Below are 18,544 nucleotides of genomic sequence, written 5' to 3'. Positions count from 1 at the left end.
TGTCTGTTTAAAGAGAGGAAGCTGCTTATATGGGATGGCTTCGGAACAGCCAGCAGGCGTATCACACGCTGGAGGCAAGAACCGGACAGGTTTGAAAATCTACGTTCAGAGTCGGAAATTATTAGATGCATAAGAAAGCTAAAGTTTACATTCCCTTCGCAAGGCACACATATTACAATTTAGGAACGCATTTAGAGATTGATGGACGAGATACTCGGCCACAAACCTGACGGATATTATGACTGTCTTTTTACAAGTGCATCATATCCTATGGCATTTGTAATACGGCGGACAGGATATCCACCAAACTTGAAATCGTGCCCTTGACTGTTTACAGTCTGGAATTTAGTTTTAATTGAGAAGTGAAAGCAGACGAAAGCAAAAAGGATACTAAGGGCCTCATTACAAGTGGCTCCATGTTTCAGACCATAACTCCTGTCACCACATATATTGGAATTATGAGTGATGTTTTTTGATCTGATATGATAAAAACCATGTCTCCCATTACATTTTGACACGTCAAACCTTTTGCAATTCAAAGGACAAAAAGGTCTAAACATACTGGCACATGTATAAGCGGAGGTGGTAAGCACCAAAATCTGCCTGTTATTCACCATTTTAAGGGAAAAAATTGTTATGGATGTTGTTTATTTCAATCGGGTGCGACCTATCACTGGGGCAAAGCTAATGAGGGCCTATTAATTTAATTTTGAGTGTTAAGAGTAGATCTTTTACGAACCTGTAAATCCACAGTCACACCGGATATATTTTGCTTTTTCCACGAAGGCATCTACACTATAGGGGGAATCAGTGAAATAAAGTTTTACAATTGAAATTGATGCTTTTTAAAAATAATCTGAATTTGTGTTACAGGGGAAGTTTGGCAAAGACTGCTTACACCCACTAGTTGAGCGCCGATCCTCGCACACATAGGGCCTGATTCATGAAAAGTTAGTGCCGCCTTTACGTCATTTTTTATACAAAAGCAGCGCAAATTTACAAGATATAATTACAATTTGTAGGTTTGCACCGCTTTTGCATCAAAAAATGACGTAAAGGTGGCGCTAACTTTTCATAAATTAGGCCCATTGCATTTTAATTGACTCCACTTCATGAACGTCAATTTAGCAAAATGCCTGGGGGAGAGGAAGTGACATTACTTGCCATTTTCCTGAAGTGCGCTCTAGTTGTTTTAGACACATTTGACTATAAAAAATACACCGATGCCATGGTAGCGGAGCAGATGCACGCATTGAGCATGCAAAAGGAAAGCCTGTCTGCCCCTGTCCTTGTCTGACTGCAGCCAGGCCCGCCACACTACTGTAAGCCCTGCCATAATGCCCCCCTTGCATACTTACACTAGGGACGAACTGTTAGCTTTATTTTCTTCATCTTGTGTTCTTATTTGTGAGACTACCTCTGTTAACCCATTAGTGAGAGTTAAATGCCCTGGGTCTGGCTTCTCTCTCAAAGCTCTCAAACCTTGTAGCTCCTTACGTGACAAGGACTAGGCGCTATTACCACACGTGGTATCTGGTGATTCAGCCCTTCACCTTCCAGGGCCTACTTTTTCGGCTGACCTGATAAACTGTTGTTCCTTACCTGACATGCATTTGACATTTTTCACTGCTGTTTCTTACTGAAACTTGGCTAAAAGACAGTTCAGCCACGAATATTGCTCCTGCAATTCCCCCATCCTTCTCATTTAAGCATTTTGATAGGGCTGACAAAAATGGTGGTGGGGTGGCCATTATTCACTGAACCACCTACTCTTGCTCTGTTCTCAAACTTACAAACATTAATAATATTGAAGGCATGACCTTTACCATTATTCTAGCCCCCACTTTTGCAGTATTTGGCGTTCTTATCTATTGCCGTCATAATGTCTTGACTACCTTGCTACAGCTTCTTATCGATTCGCTAGGCGACCTGTCACCTCTCCACTCCGATTACCTGGTATTGGGTGACATTAACCTTCATGGGGATGACCCTAAAACAAATCTGCACAGCAATTTTTGTCCTCATTGGCAGCTTTTAACCTTGAACAACTTATTAAGGAGCCCACTCACAAAGCAGGTCTTTGTGGATCTCATTTTAGCAAATCCTTCAACAGTACTGTTTAATTCAGAACTGAAACTTATTTGGTCCGACCATATGCTGGACCCTTCTAAGACAGTCTCCCAACTCTCTGTGGAACCCAAGAAAGAACTAAAACTTCCTCTAGACAATAGAACAAAATATCTGACTTCCACTTTATGGAGCTGCTTCAGTCCATTCCCTGTGATAGCACAGTGGTCTTAGAACAGGATGTATCGGTTTAAAACAAATGGTTGACGGATGCTTTAGATATCATTATCCTTTTGAAATCCCACTCCTCTAAGCAGCTAAAACTCTCCTCCCCTCAAGTTAGAGAAATCTGTATGCAAAAGGTTAGAAAGGCAATGGAGATCTAAGTATGACATGGATGCAAAAGCAATTTCCAAGGCCTTTCTGAAAAAATACCATATAGCTATTTCGGATGGCCCAAAAAGCCTTTATTGCTACATCCATCTCTGAGGCAGGAAACAAATCCTGAAAGCTGTTAAGCTTGTCAATTCTTTTCTCTCTCCCACTGCTACTAAAATTACCCTTTCTCCATCAATGGAGTTATGTGAGGGTCTCTCTGACTTCTTCTTTAAAAAGATTCAAACCATCTGTGATACATTTTTAGCACACTGTCCCTCTACTCAAGGAGCTTCTTCTTACCCCCACTCTGGTCCATCACTCTCTAGATGTTTCCCCTTAACCTTAGCGGAATCCGCTGCTGAACTTGTAAACTGCAAGTGTGGTTGCCCCTACGTCCCTGCCCACAAACCATTCTTAAACTTGCTGCCCTGGTGCTAAATCCTAACTTGAATAGGCTGCTAAATGAATCCTTAGAGCAGACACTGGTTCCTTCTAGTTGGAAACAAGCTCTTCTGTTCCAATTGCTTGGAAGCCTTCAGCTGACCTTAAGGTTCTCAGCAGTTTTAGACCTATTTCACTTCTTCCTACTGTTGCTAAGCTACTTGAGAGAATAGCAAATAAGCAATTTCTTGAGTCTAATCATCTGCTCCACGACTCACCAATCAGGTTTTCGTGTGGGTTACAGCACAGAGACGGCTTTTCTTGATATCTCAGAATATATTAAAGAAAATTTGGATCAAAGCACTCCGGTTTTGGTCATGCTTCTTGACTTCTCCTCGGCATTCAATACGATCTCTCATACTATTTTGCTTGAGAGACTGGGAAGGATTGGTATTAGAGACCAAGCCCTGCAAAGGTTGAAATCCTTTACTAGTAAACGCTCCCAAGCAGTCCACCTTCCTCCTTTCACCTCTACGGCTAAACCATTGAAAGGCTCGGCTGTCAGTCCCACTCTTTTTAATATATATCTGGAACCTCTGGCAAAACTAGTTGAATTTCAAACTGTGTCTTAAATCAGTGGTTGAGTGGTTGAATGTTAGCTGCTTAAAGCTTCACTCAGAGGAGACTGAGATTCTTATTTTTTGGCAATAAAACCTTCCATGATTCCAGCTTCTGGTGGCCATCAGAAATGGGTCCCCCCTTCCTACACCAGTGGTAAAAAAAAAAAGCTTTCATTGCATTCTGCTCTAACAACTACATCACACTGCTATGAAGTCCATTCGGAGCCAAGAGGGTTTCATCTTAAAACTCGCAAGATACTACGGGGCATATTTGTAGGAGGCTGGCCTGGTTTGTAGTGGATACCTAAGTTACTTACACCTTATACCAAGTCCAGTTATCCCTTATTAGTGAAGTGTAGGCAGTGTCTAGCAGCTTAGGTTGTCTAGGGGTAGCTGTAGCAGAGCAGCCAAGGCTGAACTAGGAGACATGCAAAGCTCTTACAATATCACTATAGTCACACAGTACTTATACAGAATAAAAGACAATACTCAGTGTTACCAAAAACAAAGGTACTTCATTTTAGTGGCACAAGGCCAAAAATACCTGAGAAGCAATACTCCTTCTAGACGTAAGTATTATACACAATATATACACTAGTAACCAAAATCAGGTAAGTAAACATTCATAGAATAGTGCAAACAGTGAAAAACACAATAAATTGCAATGGGCCTAGGGGTAACACAAACCATATACTAAAATAGTGGAATGTGAAGGTCTGAATCCCCCCAGGCAAGTGTAGTGTCTAGAGGGGCGTGGGGAGTTGAAGAAAACACAAAAGGTAAGTAAAGTACCCACCACAGAGCCCAGGAAAGCAGGAGTAAAGTACAGCAAGTTTCCTCAGAACACATTACAAGTCGTGATGAAGAATTATGCAAGAACCAAGCAAGACTGCAAGCAACCAACAATGAATTCCTGGACCTGAAGACCTGTGGAGAGAGGAAGTCTAGAAGTCGATAAAGGGTCCAGGAAGAACAGGAGCCCCTGCCCACCTGGAAGAAGGTGCAAAAGTAGATTCTCCACTTGGAAGAAAAGTAAAGAAATGCACCAAAGAAGATAGCTGTGGGTTCCTGCATGGTGCAAGAGATGGCCCACTTTGAGTTATTGGATACAGGCTGTTTGCATCGCTGGATTCCGCCAACAAGCCTTGGCTCACACAAGATTGTGTTTTGTGACAAAGAGGAGCTGCCCAGACCCAGGAGGGACCTGGGGGTCTCAACTTGGACTGAGAAGACAGAGGAGGCTCTCAGCACTTCAGAGAGCCCTCAGAATACCAGCCAGCACCCACGGGAGTCCCAGGACATGGGGACAAAGGAGTTGCAAAGTGCGGTCATCGCAGCACTACACAGAAGGATCCCACGCCACCAGAGAACAACTCAGAGAGCTGTGCGTCACAGGATAGAGTGCTGGGGACCTGGGCTATGCTGTGCACAAAGAACTTTTGGAAGAAGTGCACAGAAGCCCAAGGAGCTGCAGAGGATGCAATGCACAAGGGTACTGTCTGGCACAGGGAGGCACGCTCTTACCTCCACCAAATTTGGACGGCTGGACCTTTGGGCAGTCAGAGTCACTTCGGTCCACCACTTGTGTTCAAGGGATCACGCTCTTCGACAGGAGAGGAGTCCCAGAGAACCAGTCGTCATCACAGAGAGGTGCCTGCTGATGCAGCGAAGTGACTCCGTCATTCAACAGGAGATTCCTTTGGTTCTTTTGGTGCAGGGTGAAGACAGGCAGTCCTCAGAGAGTGCACACCTTAGAAACTGTTGCAGTTGCTGGCTGGAGCTGAAGTTGCAGGTCACAGCAGCCTCCTTGGATACCTTGTTGCAGTTACAGCGGTTCCTGGAGCAGTTTGCAGTTGATCTGACAGTCAGAAGCTGAAGTAGAGGATGCAGAGGAGTCCTGGTGGAGTCTTGCAAACCGAATCTAAGGAAACACCCAGAGGAGAGACCCTAAATAGCCCTGAGGGGGATTGGCTACCTACCCAGGTATGCACCTATAAGGAGGGGTCTCTGACATCACCTTCTAGCACTGGCCACTCAGATGCTCCCAGAGGGCCCCCACACCTTGGAATCCAAGCTGGCTAATGCCAGGAACACTCCGGAGGAGCTCTGGGCACCACCCCTGGGGTGGTGATGGACAGGGGAGTAGTCACTCCCCTTTCCTTTGTCCAGTTTCACACAACAGGAGGGACTGGTGGTCCCTGAACCAGTGTAGGCTGGATTATGCAAGGAGGGCACTGTTTGTGCCCTTCAAAGCATTTCCAGAGGCTCTGGGATGATACATCTCCATTGCCTGGGGCGTGGCCAAGACGGTGGCGTGAGCGGACGTGTTTCTCTGTGCTCCGCCGCCCAGGCCCTTAATTTTGATGTTGACGCGGGGGCGGCCAGCCGGCAGTACCCCGTTGTGATGCCCAGTGTTGGAAAATGGGTTATTGGTAGGGCAGGTAGGTACCTACACCTAGCAACAAGCCACTAACCTCCACATAGGTACAGTTAGGTCTCAGTAAATTAATCCCAGCTCAACCCTTGGTAGCTTGGCAACGAGCGTCAAGGCTTAACTTAGGAGAAAAAGTGTAAAGCATTCAAATATCACAAAACAGTAATTAAATAAAACACAGGAAACAGTTTAAAAATCCAAAACCAATTTATAAAAATAGCTTATATTTTTATCTTTAAAATGACACAAAAACGATTAAAATCGGTTCAGGGGAACCGGAGATATGAATTTTTAAAGTATTATTATTTTCTAGCGCTTAGAAACAAAAAGCGCCAATCGGGTCATCTGGTTGCACCAGGACCGGGGCAAAGTCAAACTTTCAGGCCGACCGCGATGGAGCCCTGCTCGGCTACAGGTCGCGGGAGGCCTCGGTTAAAAAGTTACCTTCTGACTTAGTCTTTATTTTGTAGTTTTTCTTCACCGGGACGAACCTGCCAGTTGAATCCGACCTCCTGGAGCCCTTGTCCGGATACGCGATGTGGGTTTCCTCGGTGGAGACTTTTACCTTCGGACTTAGTCGTTTTTTCGAGATGAAAATCCTTCGACCGGGGTAAACCTGGATCTTGATCCGACGTCCATGGAGCCCTTCTCGGATACGATGGCTGGGAGGTCCCGGTCAACTTTTTACGTTCGGACTTAGTCTCTTTTTTGGATGTTTTTCTTTACCGGGACGAACCACGAAGTCTGGCCGGGTCGCGGTTGAGGCAAGCCGGCTAGAATTTCCGCGTCGGGTCGGTCACTTTATGGAGCTTTTTTTCAAAAATTCTCCAATCTTTTCCAAACTTCTGGGGCTTCACCCAGATGTTCTTTTAAGGTTCTTTTGGGGTCCACAGCTCACCCCAAGGGTCCAGAAGTTCTGTGATGGTCCTTGGGGGGTGCGGACTTCAACTCCCAGAATGCACCTGGCGCAAACTCCTTTTTGGCCACTGGGCAGTGGTCAACTGGTCGCTTTCTTCAGGAGTTGGTGCAGGGGACTCTGGTTTAGCAATTTTTTACCTGTAGCAAACAGGGAGTCCCTCCTTGAACCAGTTGAAGCCAGGCAAAGTCCTTCTTGTGGTGAAGCCCAAGTGTGCAGCTGGTGCAGTCCTTCTGAGTGCAGGTTCCAGGTGCAGACCAGGGGTCCAGCAGGGCAGTCCTTCTTCTTCTTTAGTTCCTTTCTTGTTGATTTCTGGAGGGGATCTGAGGCGTGGGTGCAGGTCTGCCAGTTTTATCCTTGCTCCTGGGTGAAAAGCAGGGGGGCCCTGGTTCTCCAATCAGGGACAGGGTCGTCCCCCTGTGATGACCACTTCCTGGGAAGTGTGGCAAAAATCCATCCCAAAAGGCAACAGTCTCTAAAAATCCAACATGGCTGAATCTGATTTTTGGAGGTTACATCTGGCTGAGCCCACCCACTGGTGTGGCTAAAAATCATAAACACACCCCTCTCCTGCCCTCTCCTAATCTAATCAAGGGGGCACCTAGCTGTCTGGGGTTGCAGGATGTGGGGGTGTTGCTGGGTGCTGCAAATGTCCTTCTCTGCCTTTGAAGACCAGTTTGGCAGCCCTCCCCCTTCCTGCCTCACCATCTGCTGAGGGGAGATTCTCTCCCCCAAGCACATTCCTTTGTGTGAAGTCTGGCCACTTCACACCTCATCAAGGCAGCCTGGCAGAAGCTGCTGCAGGCTGGCCAATCAGAGCACAGCAGCAAAAACAATGCAGAGCTGAAATTGGCAACTTTTTAGGTAAAGTCTAAACTTTTTACCTGAACTAGTTATATTAAATCCAACAACTGGAAGTTGTAGGATTTATTACAACAATTAATTTGATACCAAATGCTTGGTATGCAACATTTAAGGAGACTTTAAAATTTAAAATAAAGTCTGCCCATTCTAGCCTATGAAGGCCATTTACTTTAATGAGGGAAAAACGAATTTGGCTGTTTTTACCTCACCAGGGCTTATAAATCTATTTTTATAAAGTCCCTGCTTATAGTTACATGGCACCCAGCCCTAGGGGCACATAGGGCACACCTTAGGGGTGATTTATATGTAAAAATAAGGTAGTTTAAGACTTTGGAAGTACCTTTAATTCCAAAGTCGAATTTGCATATAACTTTAATTTAAAAGCAGCCAGCAAGGCAGGCTTGCTTTTAAAATGACACTGGGCACCTCAGCAATGCACCTAGGTGTGCACCACCTATGCTGTGGTCCCTAAACCTACATGCCCTACCATATACTAGGGACTTATAGGTAGGTTGACTTAGCCACTTATAATTAGCCTAATTTGCATATCCATTTTACACAGAGCACAGGCCCTGGGACTGGTTAGCAGTACCCAGGGCACCTTTAAAGTCAGGAAAACACCAGCAAAAAGTGGAAAATGGGGGCAAAAAGTTATGGGGCCTCTGCAATCAGCCCTGTTTTCTCACACAACCCCCCACCAGCCCACACGCCCAGGAGACTCAGCCCAACCCTGGGAGAGTCTTCCTGGCTTGTTAGGCGAGGAAGACAGTGAAGAAAACTGGCTGTCCCTTTGCAGGGCCTACTCTGCCTTATATCCTCCTGTCAGGGTCACTCCCTATGGGTAGTGAAGCCATCCCAACAGTAAAAGGACCCAACACAAACTGAAACTTTCCTCTAGGGGGGTCTTCCTCCTTTCTCTCTGCCAACTTGGGTAGTGAGGTGCCCACCTCCCCTACTCCAAACTTTGCTAGGGCAACACCTAGCTTACCCAAAGAGGTCACCCAACACTTGAGTAACCCCACCTTGACCAATAGGGTCAGGGGGCCTACTTTGCTATTGGCCCTGGGGTCTGCCTCCCAGGCCAAGTACAGTGCTGCCTGGAAGGCTAGCACCCAGCAGAGGCTACTGACAGCTGTCAGTACCCAGAACCACACCCTAAGCTCTCCACTGACAGGTGGCTGAGCTGCTTTAGGGGCATCTTTGGGGTCCTGGCACCCCTCTTGCTGTCTAGAGTGGGGGGCTACCACCTCCTGTGGCAGACACCCTCTTTCCACTCTCCCTTCTGTCAGTGCAGGGGCAACACCCTGCATCTGGACAGCTGCCTGACTACTCAGGACTTCCTTGGGGTCAGGTGAGGCCTCACCAGTGCCAACTCTGGGCTCCCCCCTTACTGGGGCAGAAGGCCCTTGGCTCCCTGGAACTCTCTTTAAGAGTGGCCTACCCTTCCTTTTCTTCTTTCCTTTTCTTGGGGACGCCTGTCTCCTAACTGTAGGGACTGACACCCCAGGACTTTGGGTTGGGGGGGCGCCCTGGGCGACCACCCCATCTGTGACCAGACTCACCTCTGGGAGGTCATTGCCCAGGATACAATCTAGGGGAAGGTCAGCACTGACTACCACCCTAATCCAGTCAAGGATACCCTCCCTCTCTAGGGGCACTATGGCTACAGGTTTGGAGGTGACCTCCCCTGTGGCTATCCTGACTTTCTTTGTCTTTCCTGGGACATACATGTCTGGGGTCACTAACCGGTCACTCACTATAGTGTGACTGGCACAGGTGTCTCTCAGGCCAGTGGTAGGGATCCCATTCACTTGAATGTGGTGGAAGTGCCTACTCCCACCCTTAGGGATCACCAGCTTACCATCTGGTCCTGTCTCCCAGCTAAATGCTAGGAGGACTTCATCATCTGAGGAATCCTCCTCTATGGCTACACTGGACAGCCCAGTGCTAACCACCTTCTTTGGACAGGCTGCATCTCCTCTGAAGTGACCTGTCTGCTGACAGTCAAAGCAAGCCCTACTGTCCAAGAGTTTTTTTAACCCTGGGTCTCCCTGTCTCTGCTTGTCAGAGTGGGAGTGGGATTTACTCTCCTCCTTCTTAGGGTTCTGGGGTACAGAGGGAGTCTCTGTGGTGGGCTTACCACCTCCCTCCTTAGGTTTTTGGGGACCTGTCCCCCCCTTCTTGGAGTCTCCCCCCTGGGACTTGACAACCACCCTGGTTCTCAACCACTCATCAGCTGCCTCCCCTAGCTCTCTAGGGTTGGTCTGCTTAGAGTCCACTAGATGCTGGCGTAACCTTTCTTGGATACAATTGGTCAAGATGTGCTCTCTCATGATCAGATTGTATAACCCCTCATAAGTATCTACTTTGTTACCAATAATCCAGCCCTCTAGTGCCTTTAGTGAAATGTCCACAAAGTCAACCCAAGACTGGGTACTGACCTTCTGGGTGTCTCTGAACTTCATTCTATATTGCTCTGGGGTCAGACCAAACTTCTTGGCTAAGCACCTCTTCATACTAGGGTATGAATCTGCCTCCTCCCCCCTTAAGGTCAGAAGCCTATCCCTCCCTGAGTTGGGGACCAACTCCCACAAAAGGGAACCCCAGTATTGAGGCCTAACCCTTCTCATTTGGAGTGCCCTCTCAAAGGCCCCCAGCCACTTATCTATGTCATCCCCCTCTACATAAGCAGGAACTACCCCCTTGGGTAACCTGGGGCAAACTCCCCCACCCATGGACACCTCAACTTCTCTGTCGCTGCCTCCATCTCTTTTCTCTTTGTATGCCCACTTTTTCTTTTCTAGGGCCAGCTTCTCTGCTTCCAAAGCTATGTATGCTAGCTGGGCCTCCAGCTCTCTTTCTCTGATGGATGGGTTCTCTCCTCCTGAAAGGACCCCCTTCCCACCACTAGCTTTGGGTCTGCCCCTAGTGACTGTGTTTACTGAGGACCGTTCTTCCTCATCCTCACTTGGGCTCAGATGCCTTCCCTCCCCTGAGTGGTTAGAGCTTGCATCCTCCCTTCTTTCTCCCTCCTCTGGAGCTTCTTCTGACTCTACCTCTTGGGCCTCAGCCCATGCTGTCAGGGATGTGATCAGGATTTGCTTCCTGAGATCAGTGGTTGCAGGCAACCCTCTTTCAATACACAACCCCCTAAGCTGGACTACTGTCAGTGTGGGTAGGCTAGCCAGATCAAGCTCCATGGTTCCCTAGTTTTGTGTCAACAAAAACTTTTTGCAAAAATTGGAAACAAGAATTTAGAAAAATTAAAAAAATTCCATAATTGAAATTAATCCAAATTAAAAATTAAAAACAATTTTTGCACTAGGACAATTTAATGGATTTTTAATTTGTTTTACCTAAAACTGTAACGTGATATTGAACACAAGTACAGGATCCCGTCGCTGCTTCCAATTATGTTGGAAAATGGGTTATTGGTAGGGCAGGTAGGTACCTACACCTAGCAACAAGCCACTAACCTCCACATAGGTACAGTTAGGTCTCAGTAAATTAATCCCAGCTCAACCCTTGGTAGCTTGGCAACGAGCGTCAAGGCTTAACTTAGGAGACAAAGTGTAAAGCATTCAAATATCACAAAACAGTAATTAAATAAAACACAGGAAACAGTTTAAAAATCCAAAACCAATTTATAAAAATAGCTTATATTTTTATCTTTAAAATGACACAAAAACGATTAAAATCGGTTCAGGGGAACCGGAGATATGAATTTTTAAAGTATTATTATTTTCTAGCGCTTAGAAACAAAAAGCGCCAATCGGGTCATCTGGTTGCACCAGGACCGGGGCAAAGTCAAACTTTCAGGCCGACCGCGATGGAGCCCTGCTCGGCTACAGGTCGCGGGAGGCCTCGGTTAAAAAGTTACCTTCTGACTTAGTCTTTATTTTGTAGTTTTTCTTCACCGGGACGAACCTGCCAGTTGAATCCGACCTCCTGGAGCCCTTGTCCGGATACGCGATGTGGGTTTCCTCGGTGGAGACTTTTACCTTCGGACTTAGTCGTTTTTTCGAGATGAAAATCCTTCGACCGGGGTAAACCTGGATCTTGATCCGACGTCCATGGAGCCCTTCTCGGATACGATGGCTGGGAGGTCCCGGTCAACTTTTTACGTTCGGACTTAGGCCCTCATTCGGACCTTGGCGGGCGGCGGAGGCCGCCCGCCAAAGTCCCGCCGTCAAAATACCGTACCGCGGTCGCAAGACCGCGGCGGGTATTTTGACTTTTCCCCTGGGCTGGCGGGCGGCCGCCGAAAGGCCGCCCGCCAGCCCAGGGGAAAACGACCTTCCCACCATGAAGCCGGCTCGTAATCGAGCCGGCGGAGTGGGAAGGTGCGACGGGTGCTACTGCACCCGTCGCGTATTTCACTGTCTGCTATGCAGACAGTGAAATACTAGCGGGGTCCTCTGACGGGGGCCCCTGCAGTGCCCATGCCATCGGCATGGGCACTGCAGGGGCCCCCAGGGGCCCCGCGACACCCCCTACCGCCATCCTGTTCCTGGCGGGCGAACCGCCAGGAACAGGATGGCGGTAGGGGGTGTCAGAACCCCCATGGCGGCGCAGCGAGCTGCGCCGCCATGGGGGATTCAAATGGGCAACGGAAAACCGGCGGGAGACCGCCGGTTTTCCATTTCTGACCGCGGCCAAAGCGCCGCGGTCAGAATGCCCAAGGGAGCACCGCCGGCCTGTCGGCGGTGCTCCCGCCCCCGTTGGCCCTGGCGGTGCAACACCGCCAGGGTCATAATGAGGGCCCTAGTCTCTTTTTTGGATGTTTTTCTTTACCGGGACGAACCACGAAGTCTGGCCAGGTCGCGGTTGAGGCAAGCCGGCTAGAATTTCCGCATCGGGTCGGTCACTTTATGGAGCTTTTTTTCAAAAATTCTCCAATCTTTTCCAAACTTCTGGGGCTTCACCCAGATGTTCTTTTAAGGTTCTTTTGGGGTCCACAGCTCACCCCAAGGGTCCAGAAGTTCTGTGATGGTCCTTGGGGGGTGCAGACTTCAACTCCCAGAATGCACCTGGCGCAAACTCCTTTTTGGCCACTGGGCAGTGGTCAACTGGTCGCTTTCTTCAGGAGTTGGTGCAGGGGACTCTGGTTTAGCAATTTTTCACCTGTAGCAAACAGGGAGTCCCTCCTTGAACCAGTTGAAGCCAGGCAAAGTCCTTCTTGTGGTGAAGCCCAAGTGTGCAGCTGGTGCAGTCCTTCTGAGTGCAGGTTCCAGGTGCAGGCCAGGGGTCCAGCAGGGCAGTCCTTCTTCTTCTTTAGTTCCTTTCTTGTTGATTTCTGGAGGGGATCTGAGGCGTGGGTGCAGGTCTGCCAGTTTTATCCTTGCTCCTGGGTGAAAAGCAGGGGGTCCCTGGTTCTCCAATCAGGGACAGGGTCGTCCCCCTGTGATGACCACTTCCTGGGAAGTGTGGCAAAAATCCATCCCAAAAGGCAACAGTCTCTAAAAATCCAACATGGCTGAATCTGATTTTTGGAGGTTACATCTGGCTGAGCCCACCCACTGGTGTGGCTAAAAATCATAAACACACCCCTCTCCTGCCCTCTCCTAATCTAATCAAGGGGGCACCTAGCTGTCTGGGGTTGCAGGATGTGGGGGTGTTGCTGGGTGCTGCAAATGTCCTTCTCTGCCTTTGAAGACCAGTTTGGCAGCCCTCCCCCTTCCTGCCTCACCATCTGCTGAGGGGAGATTCTCTCCCCCAAGCACATTCCTTTGTGTGAAGTCTGGCCACTTCACACCTCATCAAGGCAGCCTGGCAGAAACTGCTGCAGGCTGGCCAATCAGAGCACAGCAGCAAAAACAATGCAGAGCTGAAATTGGCAACTTTTTAGGTAAAGTAACTGGAAGTTGTAGGATTTATTACAACAATTAATTTGATACCAAATGCTTGGTATGCAACATTTAAGGAGACTTTAAAATTTAAAATAAAGTCTGCCCATTCTAGCCTATGAAGGCCATTTACTTTAATGAGGGAAAAACGAATTTGGCTGTTTTTACCTCACCAGGGCTTATAAATCTATTTTTATAAAGTCCCTGCTTATAGTTACATGGCACCCAGCCCTAGGGGCACATAGGGCACAGCTTAGGGGTGACTTATATGTAAAAATAAGGTAGTTTAAGACTTTGGAAGTACCTTTAATTCCAAAGTCGAATTTGCATATAACTTTAATTTAAAAGCAGCCAGCAAGGCAGGCTTGCTTTTAAAATGACACTGGGCACCTCAGCAATGCACCTAGGTGTGCACCACCTATGCTGTGGTCCCTAAACCTACATGCCCTACCATATACTAGGGACTTATAGGTAGGTTGACTTAGCCACTTATAATTAGCCTAATTTGCATATCCATTTTACACAGAGCACAGGCCCTGGGACTGGTTAGCAGTACCCAGGGCACCTTTAAAGTCAGGAAAACACCAGCAAAAAGTGGAAAATGGGGGCAAAAAGTTATGGGGCCTCTGCAATCAGCCCTGTTTTCTCACACCCAGGGTCGGGGGCGGCACTGGCAGCTCCTTGGGAGCCTGACGCCCGCGAAGCGTAGGCTCCGGCGGGCGAGAGAGCAGACCCGAAGGTGCTAGATCAGCACCTGAGACGCGGAGGTGCAGAGGGCCTCCGGCTGTTCCGTGTTGGGAGCCCGGGCCCGACAGCCAGCCAGAGGAGCGCCGAGGGCGTGACAGCACCCCAAAAGAGCCTTACCCTGGGGAGGTGAGGTCCGGCCGGGAGGCCCGACGGAGAGCTGGAGTAGGGGCCCTGGTGGATGCAGAGGTGGGGAGGGCCCCTGGCTCTTCCGTGTTGGGAGCCCGGGCCCGACAGCCAGCCACAGGAGCACCAAGGGTGTGACGGCTCCCCAGTAGAGCCTTGCCCTGGGGAGTTGAGGTCCGGCCAGGAGGCCCGACGGAGAGCTGGAGAAGGGGCCCTGGTGGACGCGGAGGCGCAGAGGGCCGTGGGCTCTTCCTGTTGGGATCCCGGGCCCGACGGTCAGCCAGAGGAGCGCTGAGGGTGTGACGGCACCCTAGAAGAGCCTTGCCCTGGGGAGGTGAGGCCCGGCCAGGAGGCCCGATAGAGAACTGGAGTAGGGGCCTGGTGGCGACTGGGACATTTCTGCTGGGCCCGGCCTGGGGGACCCCAGAGAGGAGAGGGGCTGGACTGTTGTGCCTGGTGGCCGGTTGGAGCTGTGGCTGGGGCCCTTGAGCAGCGTGGTGGACCAGGGCTGCCGGTTAGTGACGAGAGCGGCACGCAAGGGCAATTTCCGGAGCAGAGGCGAGCGGTGTCAGAAGGAGGCCAAGGTCAGTGGTGGAAGGTTGTCGTCCCTGGTGATGCCGGAGGCCTGGTGGACGTGACATTTGGCGAGTCTGTGAGGAGACCAGATTGAGCTATCTGGGTACCTACAGGTGGGGGCAGAGAGTATGGCGACCTCCAAGCCTAAGCGAGATCGAATGGTGCGGGACATGCTGACTGGAACGCGCCAGGGGCCAGGAGGGGCGCCGGAGGAGCTGCCGACCGTGAGGGCTCCAGATGCAGTGAAGGAGACGACGGATGATGAGGCAGCCCCAGTTACCAAGGGCTTCCTTACCTCCTTATTTTAATCACTCAGGAGTGACCTTCAGGCACTCCGTAAAGACATATCTCATGAGGTGTAGGAGCTGAGAGTTGAGCTTTCATCCCTGGGTGAGCGTGTGACACAGGTTGAGGATGGTGAAATTGCCCGCGGCGAGGAGGTGGCGGACCTGCAGCAGGAGGTTATACACCTGCGGGAGCAACAGAACCTCCTACAGATGACGGTGGAGGACCTGGAGAATTGGTCACGCAGGCACAACATCCGCATCAGAGGTGTGCCGTCTGGGGCTGAGGAGGACGACATTGGAGGTTTCGTGATGGCGATGTTTCGCTCGATCTTAGAACTGGAAGAAGCCAAGGAGATTGCCCTTGATAGAGTCCACCGCGTGGGTCGGCCCGGGGGGGGCCATGGACCGCCCACCAGATATTCTGGCATGTGTCCATAACTTTGGGCTAAAAGAAAGTATATTGCAAAAGACGCGCAACCTTCCACGGGTCCTTTTTAGAGGATACCAGATTCAATTATACCAGGACCTCTCGGTTCGGACCTTGCAAAGGCGGCGTGAGTTTAAGCCCATCACCGAGCATCTACGGGAGCGGGCGGTGTCCGTCTGGTTTTTCATTGGGGGATCAGCTTTGTCAGGTGAGATCATTATCGGAGGCTAACCTGATCCTGGGCTTGGAAGCACCTGCCCCGGATTCGGGTTCGACGTTGGGTCCAACCGGCGACAACCGCCTTCGTTGGCGAAGGAAAGAAAGAAGAAAGAAACAGCAACGCCCAACTGCGTTGGAGCAGATCTCGGAGCGCCAGTCGGCAGTGAGCAATGTGGCAGCTGGGACAAGTGCCTAAACGAAGAGTGTTGGCAGCCCGCTGGTTGGCTGGGGGCTGCTTGCCGCAACCTGGTGGGGCAGAGGGGGGTCCCGGCGGCGAAGCAGGCGGACTTGGTCGAGGAGCACATGTGGTTCTACAGCCCAGTCGAGATTTTTACCTCTTAAGATGTGTGAGAGAGGACTTTTTTGGTATGAGCACCTGTTGTGCATTTTGGTTATCTGTTTGAATGCTCCCTTGCGCGCCTGGTCACAGATGATTTTGGTGGCTCGTCTATATGAGCCGGAGCGATTGCGCTGCTACTCTGGATCCTGCCCCCTCCGTGGAGCTCCTCCATACCTGAGCAACTGTTTCCCTATACGGCATGACAGTTAGGTGCCTTAGTTTAAATGTCCGTGGGTTGAACAATCCGACTAAGCGATTAGCGATTCTGTCAGGCCTGGAGAAATCTGGGTGTCAAGTATGCTTATTACAGGAGACACATCTCTTACATAAGGACACATATCGCATGCGCTCAAGGTGGTTCCCTAGGCAGATTTGGTTCTCAGCAACTACAAAGCATGCAGGGGTGGCAATATTGCTTTCCAGGTCTTTTTCCGGGGAGATAATAGGGAAGGTGCACGAAGTACCGGGTATGTTCCTGGCCATCAGAATAAGACTCGGGGCCTTCTCTTTCACCATCGCTTCTCTTTATGCGCCAAATGTTCAGCAGGAGGCATTTCTGAGGCAGGCGATCTCCCCAATCCTTAGCTCGCCAGATAGAGCTATTTTAGTAGGAGGTGATTTTCACTTGGTAATGAATAACGAGCTTGACCGCACGGGCCAGTGCTTTGGGCAGGTGGGGGCCCTGTCGGGGGTGGGGTGCCAGTGGTTGGCCGAATGTGGGTTGGAGGATGTCTGGAGAAAGTTGCACCCTATGCTTCAAGATTATTCCTTTTACTCGGCTGCAACCAGGACGTATGCTCGGCTAGATCTTTTCTTGGCCTCGCAGGAATTTGTCTCCCAGGTTAGAGAGGCCACGATTGAGCCTAGAGCCCTGGCTGATCACGCCCCAATTACCGTGGAGATTGCTATGGGGGTGGGCCGAGTGAGTACCCTGAGCTGGCGGTTTAGGGATTCCCTGCTCCAGAGTGAGACAATGGTAGAGTCACTTCGACGCGCAATTACGGATTACCTCAGCGTTAATGATGATGGTGGCTCCTCAACCGAGATAGTATGGGAGGCTATGAAGGCTGTGGTGCGGGGAGAGGTGATGGCACTGTCCACGAACGATAATAAGACAAGGAGGGAGATAAGGGTGGAGCTGGAACAGAGGGTGGCTGCCCTGGAGCACTCCCACAAGGCTACTGGCGTGCTGCAAATCTGGCGGGAACTAGAGAAGGTGAGGCAACAGCTGAAGAGGCTGGACTGGGACAGAGCGGAATATGCGATAACGAGACTTAAACACAAATTTTATGTTGGGAGCAATAGGTGTGGGAAACTATTGGCACACCGATTGCGAGCACAGCGCGCAGCATCTACGATAAAACTGATCCATTCCCCTTCTGGAGTGGAGGTGGGTACGAGCGATCAGATTGGTGAGGCTTTTGCGCAGTTCTACCGGGGCGTATATACGGCTGATGAGGGAGATGCCGCTGCTTTGGATTTATTCCTAGAGGGCATAGCAATTACGCCACTCAGTGAGAAGGAGGCATCACTGTTAGACCAGCCGATAAGGCTGGAAGAGGTTATATCGTCAATTTCTCGACTAAAAGCAGGGAAGTCCCCTGGCCCTGATGGGTTTACGGCCCTATTCTATAAGACTTTCTGCGTGGAACTCGCTCCACTTTCGGTGCGCCTTTTCAACTCCTTTCGGACGACAGGAGCGCTGACACCGACTATGCTGGACGCTACTATTGTAGTTATCCATAAACCCGGTAAGGACCCAGAGGAGTGTGCCTCATATAGGCCTATCTATCTCCTAAATATAGATGCTAAGCTATTCACTGGCATTCTTGCTACCCGTCTTAATTTCTATATGCCGGGCCTTATTGATCCGGACCAATCAGGTTTTATATCAAATCGACAATGCGGGGATAACACGAAGCGGCTCCTGCACCTATTGGATAAAACGGATCGCTCCCGCAGAGAGGCGCTTTTTCTCTCTATCGATGCTGAAAAGGCGTTTGATAGGGTCCATTGGCCCTATCTCTTTAAGGTGTTGGAGCGATTTGGTCTTGTGCCCGTTTTCAGGTCCTGGATCAGTTGCCTATATCGGTCTCCCAGAGCAGCGGTTCGAGTTAACGGGGTGCTCTCCCTGCCCTTCCCGGTGGGACGAGGGACCAGACAGGGTTTCCCGCTTTCTCCCCTTCTATTCGTGTTATATGTGGAGCCCTTCGCGCAAAGGTTGCGAGACAGCCCCTTGGTCTCTGGTGTGAGGTTCGGTGGAGTCCACCATCTTTTCACCCTCTATGCAGATGATGTGATCCTAACTTTGGCGGAGCC

The sequence above is a fragment of the Pleurodeles waltl genome, chromosome 8, assembly GCF_031143425.1.
Source record: "Pleurodeles waltl isolate 20211129_DDA chromosome 8, aPleWal1.hap1.20221129, whole genome shotgun sequence".
NCBI classification, from domain to species: domain Eukaryota; kingdom Metazoa; phylum Chordata; class Amphibia; order Caudata; family Salamandridae; genus Pleurodeles; species Pleurodeles waltl.
This window is presented reverse-complemented; position numbering follows the sequence as displayed.